This window comes from Zea mays, chromosome 9, assembly GCF_902167145.1.
Source record: "Zea mays cultivar B73 chromosome 9, Zm-B73-REFERENCE-NAM-5.0, whole genome shotgun sequence".
NCBI lineage: Eukaryota > Viridiplantae > Streptophyta > Magnoliopsida > Poales > Poaceae > Zea > Zea mays.
This window is the reverse complement of record NC_050104.1, coordinates 137440304-137463023: the sequence shown is the minus strand read 5'-3', so window position 1 is coordinate 137463023 and position 22720 is coordinate 137440304. Positions and strand designations below refer to the sequence as shown.

The 22720-nt window shown below is 42.9% G+C and overlaps 1 long non-coding RNA gene across 2 annotated transcripts; it reads right to left on the bottom strand.

The window, feature by feature from the left end:
* Positions 1-399: 399 nt before the first annotated feature.
* LOC103639165 (uncharacterized) lies at positions 400-3812 on the bottom strand. Of its 2 annotated transcripts, XR_002749220.1 has the most exons (5): positions 3231-3812; positions 3054-3146; positions 2169-2305; positions 2071-2074; positions 400-1961 (listed from the first exon to the last, which is right to left on the bottom strand). It is a non-coding gene; the product is annotated as an uncharacterized lncRNA (long non-coding RNA). The 2 variants fall into 2 exon arrangements; XR_002749219.1 differs by having other exon boundaries at positions 400-2074.
* Between the last annotated feature and the right edge of the window lie 18908 nt (positions 3813-22720).

The window sequence follows — 22720 nt, the reverse complement described above, 5'->3', positions numbered from 1 at the left end:
GACAGCACAAAGAATAGCTTGTTAGGGATCTTAGACTATTCACATGGATACAGGTTTGGAAGCTAAAATCAATGACAAACGACACATGTTGCCAATTGATATAGAATGGGAAGCATGGATGACTAATCATATTGGCGGTCTTTTGAAGATTAGAGTCCTATTACTTTATAGTCTTCTTCTCGCGTAAAAAATATGAACTCTGGTTCAGGAGATAAAAAAACTCTACTGTACAGACAGAGCAATCCAAAAATTTGTAGGAATGGAGTACCTGTTCATTGTTTGCCTTCACACATGAAGATAGATAAACAATATATAGCAATAAGATCGATGTCACGCTTTAAAGAAAATACAATGGAATGGTTTACCGCGCTGGTGAGGCTGCGGGGATGAGGCGGGCGCCGCTGCGAGATTGGCGGGAGGACGAGGGCGGAGGCGTGGTGAAGCCAAGTGGTGGACGCCCACGGTACCAACATATGGTGTAGTAGAGATTAAAACAAAACTTCAGCTACATCTTCGTGCAGAAGAGACAAAAAAGAACTAAAAGATAGTTCGAGTCCTAGGCCATTTACACTATAGATATGATTTGCAGCCAGATAATTCGAGTCCTACCTCATTTGTAGCTTCTGTGAAAGATAAAACACCAATGGTAACATGTTAACTGAAAACTGATGTTATACTTGAAGATTCAGTGGTTTGTTATGAGGAGACAAAAGATCTAGTAGAAGAATAGGCAAGGAAGTAAGGGAAGGTTGACCTCAGTGTCTACAAGTGATTTGTTTTGTGAACAAGAGTGCGCTATACAATAGAATGATCAAAGTATTTGTCTTTTGTGATCCATTATTTAGACATTGATATGCAAAAATACTAATTGTTTTTTTTTTGAATATTATGTATTTCTGCTAATATACTGTTGCAACTGTTGTTTTTACAAATTGATTTTTTTGTTCTTAGCTAATGGAAATAAGCAATTATGGTAGACATTAATTCTAAGAGCATTTCAGAAGTTGAAAAACAGCAATACTAAAAAACAGAACTCATCATATACAAAGGAATCATTGTAAGACATGAACATGCTTACCTAGAAGAATCCAGTTAGTCCTTCTGACAGATCCTTGGCCAGCCTCTCTATCACCTCACGAAACCTGCTCATGTTCCTTGGTTCTCTCGATGCCTTCCAACTCCAGCTACTAATAGCACATGAGGCATTTAACTATACAACTTTCTAAAAACAATTGTCCACGTAACCTACCACATCAAATAAAATCCTAAATAGAGACATCAACAGTTTGCACTAATAAATACACTAAAAATCATCACCTTCTTCATATGATGTGTATAGGACTACCTTCTTCATCCGGCTTGTCTTGTTGGAGAGGCTTCTCCGAGGCATACGAATATGTTGAAGTATAAACATTGTTGCTCGGTGTAATGTCAGCCTTTACATACAAGTCGCTTTGTCCATATATTTTTGTGCCTGCTTCTTCTCTTGATTTATCACCACCTGTACCCCGCTTCTACATAGCAGGGTCAGTGGTGGCTCTGGCGTAGCATGGAAGCTCACTCACAACTCTACCAGTAAACTAAGCATGCTAAACTGTTAATGAAAAACAAACAAAATGATATTCGCAGATAACATCAGCAATCAGCAACGAATAAATGGAATGGTACAGTGTCAATACCTATTGTAATTGTAGTAAAACAAAGACAAAGAAAGGAGCAAGGATCAATAAAACTTACATGCTAAAATAGCCCTACCACTTGGCATCCTACACACAGGGACAAAAACGAAAAAAACATGTTAGAGTCAGTCTCCAATCAGGCACATGAACAGACCACTAATATATTAATATTCGTACAAGTTAAGGGATATAACTTTAAAATACAGTGTTGTAACTTCTAGTGTTATTTCTGATTCTCTCCCTAGATTCCAATTGAGTTATCTCCATAATCATCACGACAATCTGCATACCAATACCGACATCTTTTTCTTGAGGAATGTCCCATTTAAATCTCAGATTTCTTGATGAATTACACTCATCGCAAAAGAATGAGCAGTCACAGAAAACCTACCTAGCTGGAATCACAAAAGAATGAGCTACCTATCAAAACATCATCTGTCATCTCCCTGGGCTTCTCTCTGGCCAGCGCAAAAAGAGCAAATTTCTAACCTTATCGTCGGCCAATAATCTGGGAACTCGCAGTAGATTAACTCAGACAAACTTTATTGATGAATACCTAGATGTTTCATACCAAGCTTCAGATCTGAAGACCTGAACCTTGATGATCTATCCATCCATTGTTTCCCCTGTATATAGAAGACAATATAAGAAAATAAGCAGAGGAAGAACAATCAGTATGCTAGATTTGTATAACTAATGGGGCAGTTGACAATAGAAGCTTTGTAACCACCATATGCAGACAGACAAAAAGGGACATAAATTTGTAAACACTATTGATATCGTAAATATGATGCAAAACCATCAAGCATAGCATTGATACAATGAAATATTTATCTTGAAGATTATTGTATGTTGTTAATTGTCCAATAGGTTCATAAATCAGTTAAGAGGCTGCTCGTTGTCGGATAGATTCTTAAATCAGCAAAGAGTTTGTAAATGGCAGAAAATTGTCACATATTTGGACAACCTTTTTGGTGCTACCAAACATTAATTCCAGAATTTGGTTGCAAGTTTCAGACACTAACACATTGTGGATGATAGGACATGATTGCTAGAATGTAACTGGTGTCGACAAAAGCAAATTGGAGCCTTACTTAGTGGGTACAAAGGGGTTGCTAACATCTTAAGAGCAGCTATTTGCAGAGAAGGCTTTTCAAATTAAATTATAGCAGTAATCATGAGGCAGTCTGAAAAGTGGCAGTAAATAATATCATCTACTACCAAGGGATTATCCCATAGCACTAAGACAATAAATTCAGACTTTCAATTATATGGATTTACTTGAGGTTTAAAATATAGTTCATGTTCTTGCTCAACCACTTTCTTTCCCTTCCAATTCCTATAGCATTTCAGTACATAAAACCAACTACTGACCATGGCTATGTCGTATGCAGATCCACGGAATTCACCCTCTCCGACCTCTGCGTGAGCTTCCTCTGATCCAAACAAACAGAGTACCACTGATAGCTACATGACCCAAAAACATTCACCGCCGAGACAAAAAAGGGAGCAGAAAGCCAAACGGATCCGAGGAAGATGCGTTGAGATTACCTTGCTATTCTACCGGAGCGGCTACCAAAGAACGCTCGTCGCCTGTCCACCACATGCCAACCTCCAAACAAGTGAGGCATCGCGTTGATGGCGGGGAGGAGAGGGGGCGGTGGGTGGGCAGTGGGATCGGCAGAACCGTGCACCAAAATAATCTGTGGACGCCTACAGTAGCGTCTTAAGACAGACATGTCAGTAATATGAGATTTGCACAGATAAGTAATGGGCAAACTAAATTACAAGCAGCAAGAAACTTCACTCGGAACTTCGTGTAGTGCTCAGCAACAAAATCTACTATTACATGATGTTTAGTTTTACATGATTAGTTTATGCCCAATTTTCACATGTGGCAAAATGTCGAAAATGATTTGTTTGCAACAGTGTGCATTCATCTGGTTTGTCGCCATTTTGGCAACATAATTACTTCTGTCTAAAGGACATTGAACTATGCAGTTTTTAAATCACATGTTTCAGAATTAATACAAAAAATACCCCAAAAAATGTGGATGGGCAGTTGAACATTGAGATAGAAGATCGCAAATTCAGAACTGAATTCTAAAACAAACAGAGTACCACTGATAGCTACATGACCCAAAAACATTCACCGCCGAGACAAAACGGGGAGCAGAAAGCCAAACGGATCCGAAGAAGATGCGTTGAGATTACCTTGCTATTCTACCGGAGCGGCTACCAAAGAACGCTCGTCGCCTGTCCACCACATGCCAACCTCCAAACAAGTGAGGTGTCGCGTTGATGGTGGGGAGGAGAGGGGGCGGTGGGTGGGCAGAGGGATCGGCAGAACCGTGGACCAAAATAATCTGTGGACGCCTACAGTAGCGTCTTAAGACAGACATGTCAGTAATATGAGATTTGCACAGATAAGTAATGGGCAAACTAAATTACAAGCAGCAAGAAACTTCACTCGGAACTTTGTGTAGTGCTCAGCAACAAAATCTACTATTACATGATGTTTAGTTTTACATGATTAGTTTATGCCCAATTTTCACATGTGGCAAAATGTCGAAAATGATTTGTTTGCAACATTGTGCATTCATCTGGTTTGTCGCCATTTTGGAAACATAATTACTTCTGTCTAAAGGACATTGAGCTATGCAGTTTTTAAATCACATGTTTCAGAATTAATACAAAAAGTACCCCAAAAAATGTGGATGGGCAGTTGAACATTGAGACAGAAAATCGCAAATTCAGAACTGAATTCTAATCCTCGTAAAATCAATTGCAGAATAGATTAGTAAGTGCATTCTAATCCTCGTAAACATCTTTTGGGGGACTTTTTTAAGTTGGCCATACGCACGGGAATAAATATATATATTGGTACATATATTTACTAAAACATGATTGTATTGATTCTTAGGAACAACGAGCATTCATGTAAAACTTGACGCAACTAAAAGAAATGTCCCTCTCTTAAGCCTTATCATTTTAGCAGTCAACCCTATTTTAGCGCATGTTGGACCATTAAGCAATACACTGCCTTTGTATTCTCAACCTAGACCCAAAAAAAACCCCACCATAAAAAGCAGCTAGATAAATAGCAGCGGGTTAGGAGTATTTTTTGCGTCTAAGTTGCCCGTACTCTATCTACAATGTAACAAGGTATGACTTGCATCTGCACACATGCAAGACATGAGAAATCAGGTAGAAGAATTCAGAGTCTGTAATATAATAAATAAACTTGTGTCAATTTCAAAATGAATCCCCTAAGTGAGGGTCAAAAGAACGCAAACCCCTTGGGCCTCTGATTCACTAAGTTGCCCGTACTCTATCTACAATGTAACAAGGTATGACTTGCATCTGCACACATGCAAGACATGAGAAATCAGGTAGAAGAATTCAGAGTCTGTAATATAATAAATAAACTTGTGTCAATTTCAAAATGAATCCCCTAAGTGAGCGTCAAAAGAACGCAAACCCCTTGGGCCTCTGATTCACACAATTTTAACAAGGCAGCACACCACATAACCTTAGCAGCCAGCGACTCAGCGAGTGTGACGAGGAGGAGGGGTCAATCACCTGCGGAGGCGTCTCCATGAGAGAACGACCAGGTGCTAGCAACGGCAATCCGCGCGGCTCCGGTGGCACACGATGGTCAACTTGGTGGCGCCTGCGGACGACTTCTTCTCCACCTCCATTGTGGTAGATACGGCGCGAAGTTGAGCGAGGGAAACAGGGAGCAGCGGTGCCAGGTCGAGCAGGTTGGCGGCGTTCTCAGAGAAGGCGAGGAGGTGGAAGGAACAGGTCGCGGGTACATCGGCACCACCTCCTCAGGGAGTGGCGGTGGCAAGTGGGCCGGTAGTCGACGGTTGGAGAGGTTCGCGGCACCGCCGGTGGCGGTCTCGTGCGCGTGCGTCTGGCCGGCCGGCATCGCGTGGCGCTCAGAGGGGTCAGGTTGTAGTGGATCTTGTGACGGATCGGCAGAGCGAGGTGGTGGGTCACGCGTCTGCTGGTGAGTCGGAGGACGGGGGAGCTGGTGAGTCAGAGGACAGGGGGGCGAGGTTGGAGGTGGGGATCGACGCTCCTAGCTCTGCGCGTCTAGGGAAATAGACAGGGGGAGGCAAGGATCGCGAGCGGGACTGGGGCGAGCGGCGCCGGAGCGTGGCGGCCGCGAACGTGGAAGGTGAGCACGAGATCGGTGGAAGGGGATCTAGGTTGAGCATCCGTCGATGGAACGGGGGAGCGATTTCCACCTACGCGATGGCTCTTCATCCCAGGCTCGCCCCCGCTGGGGAGTTTGGGGCTGGAGGGGAGCGAGGCGGGCCGGAGGGGAGGGAGGCGAGCATGGCGAGCGTCCGACGCGTGGAGGAGCAGGGTCGGCGAGCATCGCGGACGCGGGATAGGAAGGGGATAGCGACCACCGCGGCGACGAAAGCGCGACCACCCGGGATCGAAGCGGAGGCAGAACCGTGCACGGGTGTGCACGCCTACGCTCCTGTCTTAAGGAGTAGTAGAGATAGACACCTCACCACTTGACATTTCGGGTACTGGATCCAAAAAGGCCATGCACAGCACGGCCAAGCTCAAACAAATGGTATGTGTTAAGAAACCAGTTTGGGCCCCGAAGGCCCATGTGGCTCATTTAGCCGAAACCCTAACTTTACACTATATATAGAGGAGGACACCACTATTTGTTGTAACCAGAAAAGAGAATACATGAATAAGAATCTCGTTTCCTCTTATATCTTTGTGTCTCCTATGTTTATGAGTTAAGAAGCCTTTGGACTATACTTGGTAGCAAAGGGTTCTTAACACGTTATCAGCACGATTGCTCTGCTAATACAGGAGCACGCAAAGGTACTAAAGAAAAGGTATGAATCTAAAGTCTGGTGGCCACAAATTCATTCGCTCAGGTCTATGCGTAGCAGGCATTTTTTTTACCTGTTCTTTATTCCAAGTTTCCAAAACGCAAGGCCACCGTTTTTCGAGTCTTGGCAACAGCCACCATGGCAACACCCTGCAGGCAAGCGCACAGGACATGCTGCCGCGAGCAGGCATGCATCATAGCTGTCGCAGCACAGCAGCTCCTGACAGGCGCGAGCAAGCCAAGCCACTGTGAGCAGACGCGAACCGAGCCGCCCTGCAGACAGCATTGCCGCCGTGACCACGCCGCAGAACACACTGCCGCCACAGTCGTGAGCACGCAAGAGCCGACGAACGCACGAGGGCAGGCCACCCAGCCACTGTCGCTCCTACGCAAGCAAACGCGCAGGTCGCGCCGCCGCCATCGCGCCTCGAGCAGACATGCAAGCCGCCCTGCCGCCACATGAGAAGGCGCGCGGGCGACGGCTACCGCCGCGGCCAGGCCATGCCGCGCGCGGCTACTGCGGACGAGTGCGTGGGCGAGGGCCGCCGCGACCTCTCGAGCGAGCAAGCGCGGTACCGAGACACCGCCATCGCAGCCACAGAAGAGCGCATCGGCACCCATCACTGCAAGCAGGAGTAAGCGAGCGGGCGTCGCAGCCGCGCAGGCATGCACCGCCGCCACCACCCAAGCAGACGCGCATGCGAGCGCCGCCGCACTGGCGTTTCCGTCGGCCAGAGAAGAGGAATGGGTGGAAGGAAAAAAAGGAAGAGGGTTAGATAACCCTAAAAACATCATAGAATGGGCCTTCTTGGGCCAGAATTCGCAGGCCTAATCATGAATTGTCCTTTTTATTCTTTTATTATATATATTGAATCATAGAGAAAAAATCAAGAATAATCATGAATATGCTGAAAATAATGAGAAATATTTTTTCATGCAATAATTGGGATCAGAATTATTCCTTATTTATGCATTTATATATTATACTATTTATTTAGCATGCAATTGTAATTCTTTTCCTCAAGCATTTGAATTATGAATTTCTATTACTTCTGTACATTTGTTATATTTATCTCTATAGTGCAAAAGGAACTTACAAGAAGTAATTTTCTTTGTTCTATAGATGTATATTTACTTATACAGTAATGTATTTATATTTATATATAAAAGTATAAAAGAAGGTCTAGAATGCTTTGAAATTTACAACAAGTAAATATGAAAGCATATTATAGAGGCATCCAAAAGTATACCACATGAAGCATTCCATGTTGCATTTTATGCATATGACGTGAAGCACGTGGAATATTCATGCATATTAGTAAAAGGCACATTACATATTGCGGAATTTCTACATGAAGTAATGGACTCAGTTTTTATTTTCTCGAAAGTATATGGAGCATTTTCTAGAATGTATGGATAATTACATCCAAGATATCCGAAATAACAAGAAGTGTTTTTGGAAAAAAAGTATGAAAATTGCAAATATACATGTGTAAGTGTTGATGATGGCATAAACAGATCATGGAGTTGAAGGTAATTTTATGGTATTATTACTTTTATACAATACATTTATGAAATTGCTAGTGCTACTATTTTTCATTGCTATTGAATTTCATGAGAAGCATATCATATACCACTTATAGGATGGCAACTGCTTTGTATATATTTCAAACTACGAAAATACGAGCAATTTTCAGTATTTTCTCCACATGACATATGAATGCACCATCGTTGCTGACTGGTAGTCGCCGACAAGAAGTCGATCGAGGTGTGGCATACAATTGTTGCAGATTTAAAAATCGCCGACTTCTATGTCGATCAATTAATATGCACAAGTCCCATGTGTGGACATATGGTCGATAATTGTCCTGACCTAGTTAGAAATATTTGACAAAAAGTCCAACACTTGCACATAAAATCAGTGACCATTCACATGAACCCTAGAAGGTCATCTTGTTGCTTCTATTGTGCACAATCTATCATATCAGTTGCATCATTGCATGCATGAACCATATCCAATTTTGGTCGTATGAATTGCCAAATAAAGGCAAACCGACTTGGTTTGTACCAATGAAAGTTTATTATCAAACATGCAAGAAGCAAGTCATTGACACTATGAATGAACCCTCGCGAAGAGATACCCCCATTGCCCCTACAGTATAGCAACCACATGAAGTGGATTGGAGAGGAAAATACTTCAAACAGTAGTATTGAAATTGAAGTAAATATTTGTTTTGAATGATCAACATCTCTCGCATCCTTTTTGGAATTATGGTTGTAAATATTGCATGAGTTACAAACCCATGAAGAGTAGACCCTTCTTGCAAATAATTGCCAACTCCTGAAGAGAAGGTTACATTTTTCTCATTAGTATATATGAATATTTACTTAGTATATATTTTTGAAGAACAATCGATATTTGTTTCTACTTTGTATGGTATCTTCTATTTACCCAATTATTATGAAGCATGAAAATAACATAAAAGTATATGGATCATCTCTTTAAAACTATGAAAATATCTTATTGAGATAAAACGTCGAAGGAGATATCGGCACAAAAGAAATTTTAAGAGAGTACACCCAAACAGACCATAAATGTTGCATGTTATTTCTCAAGCATCTATTTTACATATATACATAGAAAGAAAAAAATATATGATACTATATCAGTATTTGAAGAAGCATGATCATACAAAACATCATACTTGAAAAACTCTCTCAAGTTTGAGAGAAATCCATAAGAATTAGTTTCACGAAGAAACAACGAACATAGTATCTTCCCTATGAATTGTTAAGGAATATGGATGATTCCCCATATGAAGTGGTAAGACAGGATGAATGTGAAAAATATTTAAGAAATTTTCCCCTTTGAACCATGATCCCATTCTATTAGAATATGCACATTTGAATTGTCAATTTGTTGTTTGGATAAAGAGTTTAGAAGCTCAGATATCCTCTCCCTTTGCATCATAGAAATATCAATTACATCCTCAAAATATATAAAGTTTATAAAACCACATACCAATGAAGTTGATAGCATTGCTCATAAGAATTATGGATATATTGGGTAATCGTCCCTATGAAGTCTAGCAGTGTGAAGGAATATGCAAAATGAAATAAGGATGCACTTGGAAAATATGGGCGTACTAGAAGAATTACCCTTTTTCAAGAAAAGGACATGAAGTCCATAATTTCAAAAGAAAAAAAGGGACATATAGTCCTATTGCATATGGTTAATGCAAATAGTCATAAGAACAACTCCCCAACTTCAAATTTATAGTATATGTACTTACCACAATAATGCCTAATGATCTATTCCACGGCATTAGGGGGAGTAAAAGAATACTTGAAATAAGAATGCCGAGAAATCGCTCGAAAAGCCAAAAATGTCCCCATATAAGATGCACACTAATAAGAAAACTAGAAAATCAAGAAGCTGGGAATTCACATAGAATATTCTCGTGCAATACCAATAAGTAAATTGGAATGTCAAGAAGACATTGAAATAAAGTATTGAACTGCCATTTTGTTTTGTGATTTGTAGAGCGTGATCAAGTCGCACTATTTGAAAGGGAATTAGGCTTACACCTAGTTCCTAAATAATTTTGGTGGTTGAATTGCCCAACACAAATAATTGGACTAACTAGTTTGTTCTAGTGTATAAGTTATACAGGTGCTAAAGGTTCACACTTAGCCAATAAAAAGACCAAGAGTTGGGTTCAACAAAAGAGCAAAGGGCCAACCGAAGGCACCTCTGGTCTGGCACACCGGACTGTCCGGTGTGCCACCGGACAGTGTCCGGTGCACCACCGGACATGTCCGGTGCACCAGAGGACTCCAACTCGAACTCGCCACCTTCGGGAATTTCCATAGGCACTCGCGCTATAATTCACCGGACTGTCCGGTGTACACCGGACAGTGTCCGGTGCGCCAAGGAAGAGCGGCCTCAGGAACTCGCCAGCTTCGGGAATCTCCAACGGTTAGTCCGCTATAATTCACCGGACATGTCCAGTGTGCACCGGACTGTCCGGCGCAACTCCGGGGCAACGGCTATCTCCGCGCCAACGGCTACCTGCGGCGCATTAAATGCGCGCGCAGCGCGCGCAGAAGTCAGGCGTGCCCATACTGGCACACCGGACAGTAAACAGTACATGTCCGGTGTGCACCGGACATCCAGGAAGGCCCACAAGTCAGAAGCTCCAACGGTCGGAATCCAACGGAACTGGTGACGTGGCTGGGGCACCGGACATGTCCGGTGTGCACCGGACTGTCCGGTGCACCATCGAACAGACAGCTCCACCAACGGTCAAGTTTGGTGATTGGGGCTATAAATACCCTAACCACCCCACCATTCATGGTATCCAAGTTTCCCACTTCTCAACCACTTACAAGAGCTAGGCATTCAATTCTAGACACATACAAAGAGATCAAATCCTCTCCAATTCCACACAAGACTTTAGTGACTAGCGAGAGAGATTTGCCGTGTTCTTTTGAGCTCTTGCGCTTGGATTGCTTCTTTTCTTTCTCACTTGTTCTTGTGATCAAAACTCCATTGTAATCAAGGCAAGAGGCACCAATTGTGTGGTGGCCCTTGCGGGGAAGTTTTGTTCCCGGCTTTGATTTGAGAAGAGAAGCTCACTCGGTCCGAGGGACCGTTTGAGAGAGGGAAGGGTTGAAAGAGACCCGGCCTTTGTGGCCTCCTCAACGGGGAGTAGGTTTGCGAGAACCGAACCTCGGTAAAACAAATCCGCGTTTCACACTCTTCATTTGCTTGCGATTTGTTTTGCGCCCTCTCTCCCGGACTCGATTATATTTCTAACGCTAACCCGACTTGTAGTTGTGTTTATATTTGTAAATTTCAGTTTCGCCCTATTCACCCCCCCTCTAGGCGACTATCAATTGGTATCGGAGCCCGGTGCTTCATTAGAGCCTAACCGCTCGAAGTGATGTCGGGAGATCACGCCAAGAAGGAGATGGAGACCGGCGAAAAGCCCACTACAAGCCACGGGAGCACTTCATCGGAAGAGTCCCGCACCAAGAGGAAGGAGAAGAAGAAGAGCTCCTCCAACAAAGGGAAGGAGAAGAAATCTTCTTCTCACCACAAAGAGAAGAAGGAGAAATCTTCTTCTCACAAGCCGCATCGGAGTGGGGACAAGCACAAGAGGATGAGGAAAGTCGTCTATTACGAGACCGACACTTCATCAACATCCACCTCCGGCTCCGACGCGGCATCCGTCACTTCTAAGCGCCAAGAGCGCAAGAAGTATAGTAAGATCCCCCTACGCTACCCTCGCATTTCAAAACATACACCTTTACTTTCCGTCCCATTAGGCAAACCACCAACTTTTGATGGTGAAGATTATGCTAGGTGGAGTGATTTAATGCGATTTCATCTAACCTCGCTCCACAAAAGTATATGGGATGTTGTTGAGTTTGGTGCACAGGTACCATCCGTAGGGGATGAAGACTATGATGAGGATGAGGTGGCCCAAATCGAGCACTTCAACTCTCAAGCAACAACAATACTCCTCGCCTCCTTAAGTAGAGAGGAGTATAACAAAGTTCAAGGGTTGAAGAGCGCCAAGGAGGTTTGGGATGTGCTCAAAACCGCGCACGAGGGAGATGAGCTCACAAAGATCACCAAGCGGGAAACGATCAAGGGGGAGCTCGGTCGGTTCCGGCTTCGCAAAGGGGAAGAGCCACAACACATGTACAACCGGCTCAAGACCTTGGTGAACCAAGTGCGCAACCTCGGGAGCAAGAAGTGGGACGACCATGAAATGGTTAAGGTTATTCTAAGATCTCTCATTTTCCTTAACCCCACTCAAGTTCAATTAATTCGTGGTAATCCTAGATATACTAAAATGACCCCCGAGGAAGTTATCGGGAATTTTGTAAGTTTTGAGTGCATGATCGAAGGCTCAAGGAAGATCAACGAACTTGATGATCCCTCCACATCCGAAGCTCAACCCGTCGCATTCAAGGCGACGGAAGAAAAGAAGGAGGAGTCTACACCAAGTAGGCAACCAATCGACGCCTCCAAGCTCGACAATGAGGAAATGGCGCTCGTCATCAAGAGCTTCCGCCAAATCCTCAAGCAAAGGAGGGGGAAAGACTACAAGTCCCGCTCCAAGAAAGTTTGCTACAAGTGTGGTAAGCCCGGTCACTTTATTGCAAAATGTCCATTATCAAGTGACAGTGACAGGGATAACGACAAGAAGGGCAAGAGGAGAGAAAAGAAGAGGTACTACAAGAAGAAGGGCGGCGATGCCCATGTTTGTCGGGAGTGGGACTCCGACGAAAGCTCTAGCGACTCCTCCGACGACGAGGACGCCGCCAACATCGCCGTCACCAAGGGACTCCTCTTCCCCAACGTCGGCCACAAGTGCCTCATGGCAAAGGACGGTAAAAGGAAGAAGGTAAAATCAAGAACCTCCACTAAATATGAAACATCTAGTGATGATAATGCTAGTGATGAGGAAGATAATTTGTGTATCCTTTTTGCCAACCTTAACATGGAACAAAAAGAAAAATTAAATGAATTGATTAGTGCTATTCATGAAAAGGATGACCTTTTGGATTCTCAAGAGGATCTCCTAATTAAGGAAAACAAGAAACATGTTAAGGTTAAGAATGCTTATGCTCTAGAAATTGAGAAATGTGAAAAATTATCAAGTGAGCTAAGCACTTGTCGTGAGATGATTGACAACCTTAGGAATGAAAATGCTAGTTTAAATGCTAAGGTTGATTCACATGTTTGTAATGTTTCAATTCCCAATCCTAGAGATAATAATGATGATTTGCTTGCTAGGATTGAAGAATTAAACATTTCTCTTGCTAGCCTTAGGAGTGAAAATGAGAAATTAATTACTAAGGCAAAAGATTTTGATGTTTGCAAAGTTACAATTTCCGATCTTAGAGATAAGAATGATATACTACATGCTAAGATTGTTGAACTTAATTCTTGCAAACCCTCTACATCTACCATTGAGCATGTCACTATTTGTACTAGATGTAGAGATATTGATGTTGATGCTATTCATGATCACATGATTTTAATTAAGCAACAAAATGATCATATAGCTAAACTAGATGCTAAAATTGCCGAGCACAACTTAGAAAATGAGAAATTTAAATTTGCTCGTAACATGCTTTATAATGGGAGACGCCCTGGCATTAAGGATGGCATTGGCTTCCAAAGGGGAGACAATGTCAAAATTAGTGCCCCTCCTAAAAGATTGTCAAATTTTGTTAAGGGCAAGGCTCCCATGCCTCAGGATAACAAGGGTTACATTTTATACCCTGTCGGTTATCCCGAAGACAAAATTAGGAAAATTCATTCTAGGAAGTCTCACTCTGGTTCTAACCATGCTTTTATGTATAAGAGTGAGACATCTAGTTCTAGGCAACCAACCCGTGCTAAGTTGCCTAAGAAGAAAATTCCTATTGCATCAAATGATCACAATATTTCTTTTAAAACTTTTGATGCATCTTATGTTTTGACTAACAAATCCGGCAAGGTAGTTGCCAAATATGTTGGGGGCAAGCACAAGGGGTCAAAGACCTGTGTTTGGGTACCCAAAGTTCTTGTGTCTAATGCCAAAGGACCCAAAACCATTTGGGTACCTAAAGTCAAGAACTAAACTTGTTTTGTAGGTTTATGCATCCGGGGGCTCAAGTTGGATACTCGACAGCGGGTGCACAAACCACATGACAGGGGAGAAGAAGATGTTCTCCTCCTACGAGAAAAACCAAGATTCCCAACGAGCTATCACATTTGGGGATGGAAATCAAGGTTTGGTCAAAGGTCTTGGTAAAATTGCTATATCTCCTGACCATTCTATTTCCAATGTTTTTCTTGTAGATTCTTTAGATTACAATTTGCTTTCCGTTTCACAATTATGTCAAATGGGCTACAACTGTCTATTCACTGATGTAGGTGTCACTGTCTTTAGAAGAAGTGATGATTCAATAGCATTTAAGGGAGTGTTAGAGGGTCAGCTATACTTGGTAGATTTTGATAGAGCTGAACTCGACACTTGCTTAATTGCTAAGACTAACATGGGTTGGCTCTGGCACCGCCGACTAGCCCATGTTGGAATGAAGAATCTTCATAAGCTTCTAAAGGGAGAACACATTTTAGGATTAACAAATGTTCATTTTGAGAAAGACAGGATTTGTAGCGCATGCCAGGCAGGGAAGCAAGTTGGAGCCCATCATCCACACAAAAACATCATGACGACCGACAGGCCACTGGAGCTCCTACACATGGACCTATTCGGCCCGATTGCTTACATAAGCATCGGCGGGAGTAAGTACTGTCTAGTTATTGTGGATGATTATTCTCGCTTCACTTGGGTATTCTTTTTACAGGAAAAATCTCAAACCCAAGAGACCTTAAAGGGATTCTTGAGACGGGCTCAAAATGAGTTCGGCTTAAGGATCAATAAAATAAGAAGCGACAACGGGACGGAGTTCAAGAACTCTCAAATTGAAGGCTTTCTTGAGGAGGAGGGCATCAAGCATGAGTTCTCTTCTCCCTACACCCCTCAACAAAATGGTGTAGTGGATAGGAAGAATCGAACTCTATTGGACATGGCAAGGACCATGCTTGATGAGTACAAGACTTCGGATCGGTTTTGGGCCGAGGCGGTCAACACCGCTTGCTACGCCATCAACCGGTTATATCTTCACCGAATCCTCAAGAAGACATCATATGAACTCCTAACCGGTAAAAAGCCCAATATTTCTTATTTTAGAGTCTTTGGTAGCAAATGTTTTATTCTTGTTAAAAGAGGTAGAAAATCTAAATTTGCTCCTAAGACTGTGGAAGGCTTTTTATTGGTTATGACTCAAACACAAGGGCATATAGAGTCTTTAACAAGTCCACTGGACTAGTTGAAGTCTCATGTGACATTGTGTTTGATGAGACTAACGGCTCTCAAGTAGAGCAAGTTGATCTTGATGAGATAGGTGATGAAGAGGCTCCGTGCATCGCGCTAAGGAACATGTCCATCGGGGATGTGTGTCCTAAGGAATCCGAAGAGCCTCCAAAGGCACAAGATCAACCATCCTCCTCCATGCAAGCATCTCCGCCAACTCAAAATGAGGATGAGGCTCAAGTTGATGAAGGGCAAGATCAAAAAGATGAGCCACCTCAAGATGATGGCAATGATCAAGGGGGAGATGCAAATGATCAAGAAAAGAAGGATGAGCAAGAACCAAGGCCGCCACACCCAAGAGTCCACCAAGCAATTCAACGAGATCACCCCGTCAACACCATCCTCGGCGACATTCATAAGGGGGTAACCACTAGATCTCGTGTTGCACATTTTTGTGAGCATTACTCTTTTGTTTCCTCTATTGAGCCACACAGGGTAGAAGAAGCACTTCAAGATTCGGATTGGGTGGTGGCGATGCAAGAGGAGCTCAACAACTTCACTAGGAATGAGGTATGGCATTTAGTTCCACGTCCTAACCAAAATGTTGTAGGAACCAAATGGGTCTTCCGCAACAAGCAAGACGAGCATGGTGTGGTGACAAGGAACAAAGCTCGACTTGTGGCCAAGGGATACTCCCAAGTCGAAGGTTTGGATTTCGGTGAAACCTATGCACCCGTAGCTAGGCTTGAGTCAATTCGCATATTATTGGCCTATGCTACTTACCATGGCTTTAAGCTTTATCAAATGGACGTGAAAAGTGCCTTCCTCAATGGACCGATCAAGGAAGAGGTCTATGTTGAGCAACCTCCCGGCTTTGAAGACAGTGAGTACCCTAACCATGTATATAAACTCTCTAAGGCGCTTTATGGGCTCAAGCAAGCCCCAAGAGCATGGTATGAATGCCTAAGAGATTTCCTTATTGCTAATGGCTTCAAAGTCGGAAAGGCCGATCCTACTCTATTCACTAAAACTCTTGAAAATGACTTGTTTGTATGCCAAATTTATGTTGATGATATTATATTTGGGTCTACTAACGAGTCTACATGTGAAGAATTTAGTAGGATCATGACACAAAAGTTTGAGATGTCAATGATGGGGGAGTTGAAGTATTTCTTAGGATTTCAAGTTAAGCAACTCCAAGAGGGCACCTTCCTAAGCCAAACGAAGTACACTCAAGATATTCTAAACAAGTTTGGGATGACGGATGCCAAACCCATCAAGACACCCATGGGAACTAATGGGCATCTCGACCTCGACACGGGAGGTAAGTCCGTGGATCAAAAGGTATACCGGTCGATGATAGGTTCATTACTCTATTTATGTGCATCTCGACCGGATATTATGCTTTCCGTATGCATGTGTGCAAGATTTCAATCCGACCCTAAGGAATCCCACCTTACGGCCGTAAAACGAATCTTGAGATATTTGGCTTATACTCCTAAGTTTGGGCTTTGGTACCCTCGGGGATCCACATTTGATTTGATTGGTTATTCGGATGCCGATTGGGCGGGGTGTAAAATTAATAGGAAGAGCACATCGGGGACTTGCCAGTTCTTGGGGAGATCCTTGGTGTCTTGGGCTTCAAAGAAGCAAAATTCGGTCGCTCTTTCCACCGCCAAAGCCGAGTACATTGCCGCAGGTCATTGTTGCGCGCAACTACTTTGGATGAGGCAAACCCTGCGGGACTACGGTTACAAATTAACCAAAGTCCCTTTGCTATGTGATAATGAGAGTGCAATCAAAATGGCCGACAATCCTGTCGAGCATAGCCGCACTAAACACATAGCCATCCGGTATCATTTTCTTAGGGATCACCAACAAAAGGGGGATATCGAGATTTCTTACATTAACACTAAAGATCAATTAGCCGATATCTTTACCAAGCCTCTTGATGAACAATCTTTTACCAAACTTAGGCATGAGCTCAATATTCTTGATTCACGCAACTTCTTTTGCTAAATTGCACACATAGCTCATTTATATACTTTTGATCATATCTCTTTTATATGCTATGACTAATGTGTTTTCAAGTCTATTTTAAACCAAGTCATAGGTATATTGAAAGGGAATTGGAGTCTTCGGCGAAGACAAAGGCTTCCACTCCGTAACTCATCCTTCGCCGTCGCTCCAAGCCACTCTCCATCTTTGGGGGAGAGAGCAAAAGGACTTCATCTTTGGTATAATCTTAACTCATTTGTTTATGACCAAAGGGGAAGAAATTACTTCGAGGGCTCTAATGATTCTGTTTTTGGCGATTCATGCCAAAGGGGGAGAAAGTATGAGCCCAAAGCAAAAGGACCGCACCACCACCAATTTCAAAAACTTAGTTTTTCAAAGAATATTTTTCAATTGGTATCCCATTGTGTTCAAAAGGGGGAGAAAGTAGTATTTCAAAAATGATATATCAAAACCCTCTTGAACACTAAGAGGAGGATCTCATTTAGGGGAGTTTTGTTTAGTCAAAGGAAAAGCATTTGAAACAGGGGGAGAAAATTTCAAATCTTGAAAATGCTTTGCAAAATCTTACTCATTTACCCTTGACTATTTGCAAAAGAACTTTGAAAAGGATTTACAAAAGAGTTTGCAAAAACAAAACATGTGGTGCAAGCGTGGTCCAAAATGTTAAAAATGAAAGAAACAATCCATGCATATCTTGTAAGTATTTATATTGGCTCAATTCCAAGCAACCTTTGCACTTACATTATGCAAACTAGTTCAATTATGCATCTCTATACTTGCTTTGGTTTGTGTTGGCATCAATCACCAAAAAGGGGGAGATTGAAAGGGAATTAGGCTTACACCTAGTTCCTAAATAATTTTGGTGGTTGAATTGCCCAACACAAATAATTGGACTAACTAGTTTGTTCTAGTGTATAAGTTATACAGGTGCTAAAGGTTCACACTTAGCCAATAAAAAGACCAAGAGTTGGGTTCAACAAAAGAGCAAAGGGCCAACCGAAGGCACCTCTGGTCTGGCACACCGGACTGTCCGGTGTGCCACCGGACAGTGTCCGGTGCACCACCGGACATGTCCGGTGCACCAGAGGACTCCAACTCGAACTCGCCACCTTCGGGAATTTCCAGAGGCACTCACGCTATAATTCACCGGACTGTCCGGTGTACACCGGACTGTGTCCGGTGCGCCAAGGAAGAGCGGCCTCAGGAACTCGCCAGCTTCGGGAATCTCCAACGGCTAGTCCGCTATAATTCACCGGACATGTCCGGTGTGCACCGGACTGTCCGGTGCAACTCCGGGGCAACGGCTATCTCCGCGCCAACGGCTACCTGCGGCGCATTAAATGCGCGCGCAGCGCGCGCAGAAGTCAGGCGTGCCCATACTGGCACACCGGACAGTAAACAGTACATGTCCGGTGTGCACCGGACATCCAGGAAGGCCCACAAGTCAGAAGCTCCAACGGTCGGAATCCAACGGAACTGGTGACGTGGCTGGGGCACCGGACATGTCCGGTGTGCACCGGACTGTCCGGTGCACCATCGAACAGACAGCTCCACCAACGGTCAAGTTTGGTGGTTGGGGCTATAAATACCCTAACCACCCCACCATTCATGGTATCCAAGTTTCCCACTTCTCAACCACTTACAAGAGCTAGGCATTCAATTCTAGACACATACAAAGAGATCAAATCCTCTCCAATTCCACACAAGGCTTTAGTGACTAGCGAGAGAGATTTGTCGTGTTCTTTTGAGATCTTGCGCTTGGATTGCTTCTTTTCTTTCTCACTTGTTCTTGTGATCAAAACTCCATTGTAATCAAGGCAAGAGGCACCAATTGTGTGGTGGCCCTTGCGGGGAAGTTTTGTTCCCGGCTTTGATTTGAGAAGAGAAGCTCACTCGGTCCGAGGGACCGTTTGAGAGAGGGAAGGGTTGAAAGAGACCCGACCTTTGTGGCCTGCTCAACGGGGAGTAGGTTTGCGAGAACCGAACCTCGGTAAAACAAATCCGCGTTTCACACTCTTCATTTGCTTGCGATTTGTTTTGCGCCCTCTCTCCCGGACTCGATTATATTTCTAACGCTAACCCGGCTTGTAGTTGTGTTTATATTTGTAAATTTCAGTTTCGCCCTATTCACCCCCCTCTAGGCGACTATCACTATTGTTTAGTGCACTAGAGAGGACTTAAGTACCATGAATGGTATTCCTCATCCTATTCCGAGGCCTCAAAGAAAAGGATAGGAAATCTAGTTACTCTAATCCCAAGTACCCGGGGACGCCTGGAGAAAATTGGATAAGAGGGCTTATCACAGCCTAGTCACGAAACACCCCAACGAAATAATGGGGAACCAGTTGAGAGCTGGTAACTGGAGAGCAGCCCGCTAGCGAGGCGCCTTCAGGATATGAATATTACCGGTAAATGAAAAAGAAGAGAAAGCCAAAACAAACATGAGCTCGTCATCTATTAAAGGAGCTTGCTACCGTATTGAGAAATATTAGAGTAAAGCAAGATAAAGTGCATAAAGCACCCCCGTGACAAACGGCCATGAATTCTGAAAAGGAATGGTAATACTTGAACAAGAGCAATAGTCATTATGTATCTATCATATAATGCAGACTATCTTAAAAGGATGTCAATCACTGTAGCAAGGATACAATGACCACTAGCAGCTCAAGGTCTTGAAGATCTATTTTTCCTAATCATGGCCATTATCTCCTTTGTAAGTATGTTTATCTCAGTGGCAGAAATCAACTTGAAGTTGAATGAAGGGATGGTTAAATAAAGAAAATATCTAGATTTGGGCTTTATATATATTTATAGGCACATAGAATTGTCTTTGCCCATAACCTAGGAAAGGCAAATAGAATTAAGCATAGTGTAACTTCGAAAAGTTACCACAAGTATTGAAAGAATGATGAAAAGAAGCAACCATACTCAAAGTATGGGCAAACCACAGCTTAGGCATATAGCTTGATGCATGCTTGAGTGAATATTTGAAACATATACCTTATCATGCTGAAAGGGTTTCAATATAAAAATGTGTATTATGAAAATGCTATTAATTGGTCGGTCATTTGTGAAGAACCTAGACCTATAAGAACCTAAGGATGAGGGGGAGGAAATACCATGCCAATACAACATGAAGATAACACGAAAGGTAGACACTATGTGTCATTGTGTTGGATTGGTAATGGCACTAAGTATAAGTAAATACCTTGTGTATGGATCATGAATGTCCTCCAATACATCCAAAGGGTAGAGAAATTTTGAATTGAAGATCAAGACATGAATCTAAATGTGAATATGAACTCCCTTTGTGGCAAATCAGAATTGAATTGAAGTCAGAAAGTAGACCTTTGTGTCAACAATGACAAACTCATATGGGAACCAAAGTCTAGCATAAAGATTTTGTGAAGATCTATACTTTGAATAAGAAACACTCCACGATATAAGCAATGTGGATTAAGAATCCCCACTACCAACTTATGAAATAAAGAAGCTTGTGTTGCATAAGTAATGATGGGATATGTGCTATGTATGAAAATTCCATTAAGGTATGATCAAGAAGGCATATGATGAACCATGTTAGAGTCTTGCATAATAAGGCACAGGAGGATCTTGTAGATCTCCATTTAAGCATTGCATCCATCATTGAAAGGATGGTCTTGAAGAAATTATAAAGGACTTAAAAGTGTGGTTCTCAGGGGGAGAAATTTGCATACTCCTAAAGTGAATCTTGAGCATGAAGTTCAAATACCTAATTAGATTAAATGAAGAAAAAGGTGATTTGCACTCTTTTCCCTTAAGTGAGTTTTCAATAGAAGTTTCTCACGTAAGGTTTTTAATGAGGCAAATAATGCAACACAGCAAGCATGAGACATGTACTCTTTCTCCAAATTTTTCCCACTGGGTTTTTGTGGAGTTTTGGGACATGTGCATCTCGCGGCAAAAGGGCCAAGGGGGAGTGTTAAGAAACCAGTTTGGGCCCCGAAGGCCCATGTGGCCCATTTAGCCGAAACCCTAACTTTGCACTATATATAGAGGAGGACACCACCATTTGTTGTAACCAGAAAAGAGAATACATGAATAAGAATCTCGGTTCCTCTTATATCTTTGTGTCTCCTATGTTTATGAGTTAAGAAGCCTTTGGACTACACTTGGTAGCAAAGGGTTCTTAACAGTATGGTCCCAACAACCGTGAGTCGAACCCAACGAGAAGCGACTACAGTACGACACGACACGCGAGGTGAAGAGGTCCATGGACCCACGTCGGCGAACGTGCACGCTTGCACTTGCACGGGTTCCCGGATCTTCTGAAACACTGTTGGTATCGTGCACCTTTTTCCAAAGTTATCGAGTAGTTATTTTTAAAACTTAAACTTCTCGAGAATTGGAGAAAATTTAGTTTAATTTTTCTTCAATTCCCGATAGTACCGAAGGTGATTTAAGTTTTTAAACTAACCTTTAAGATCAATTTTGGCAACTCCAGTTTTTTATTTTCTTTTTTGAAAAAATAGAGATGGCTTGAAAAAATAGAGTTATCAAACATAAATGTAATTTCCATCCCAAACATTTACAGCATTGATAGGCCTTGCGGAGTGGAGCCTACTCTTTCCCGTGTATAAACTCTTCGGTATGTGATTTTTTATAATAAAAGGCCTTTTTATGTGATAAAAAGAGGTCGAACAAGACCAATAGACTGCCCTGAGCAGCTGAGCGTTTGAGCCCCTGGCCATGCATGGATTACAAACCATACACAACATGTGCGGCTGTGCCGCTGATTGGTGAGCGCATGAAATTCGTCTTCCAAAGTCGAAGCACGACGACTCCGGACCACGCATAAATACGTACGGAGACGGCTGGGTTCAGCGGATGGATGACCTGGATCCACTACTACTACACACACCCTGTATTATTGGCTGCCAGCGCTCCACCACTCGTCGTCAAATTACTCAATTGTATATACTGCGAGCTCAAGGCGACGACGGTGGTGGGTTCCACGGCGATGGCACTCGCGACTCCCGAGAACCTCTCTTCACGTCGCCTCCTGCCGTGGAAACACGCCACGCCACACCACATGCATTTATTTATAGATAGATTGCGTTGCGCGCTTGACTACCCACACGAAATGGAAAGCGAAAGAAAATAACCTTTCGATTGAGAGGAGAAATATACGGCTACTTTTATGCTCGTCTCAAAGTACAGCTAATTGTTCATTCAGTACTCCATCTATTTTAAAATCGCGAGTATTTTTGGTTTTTAATACAGGAGTATCA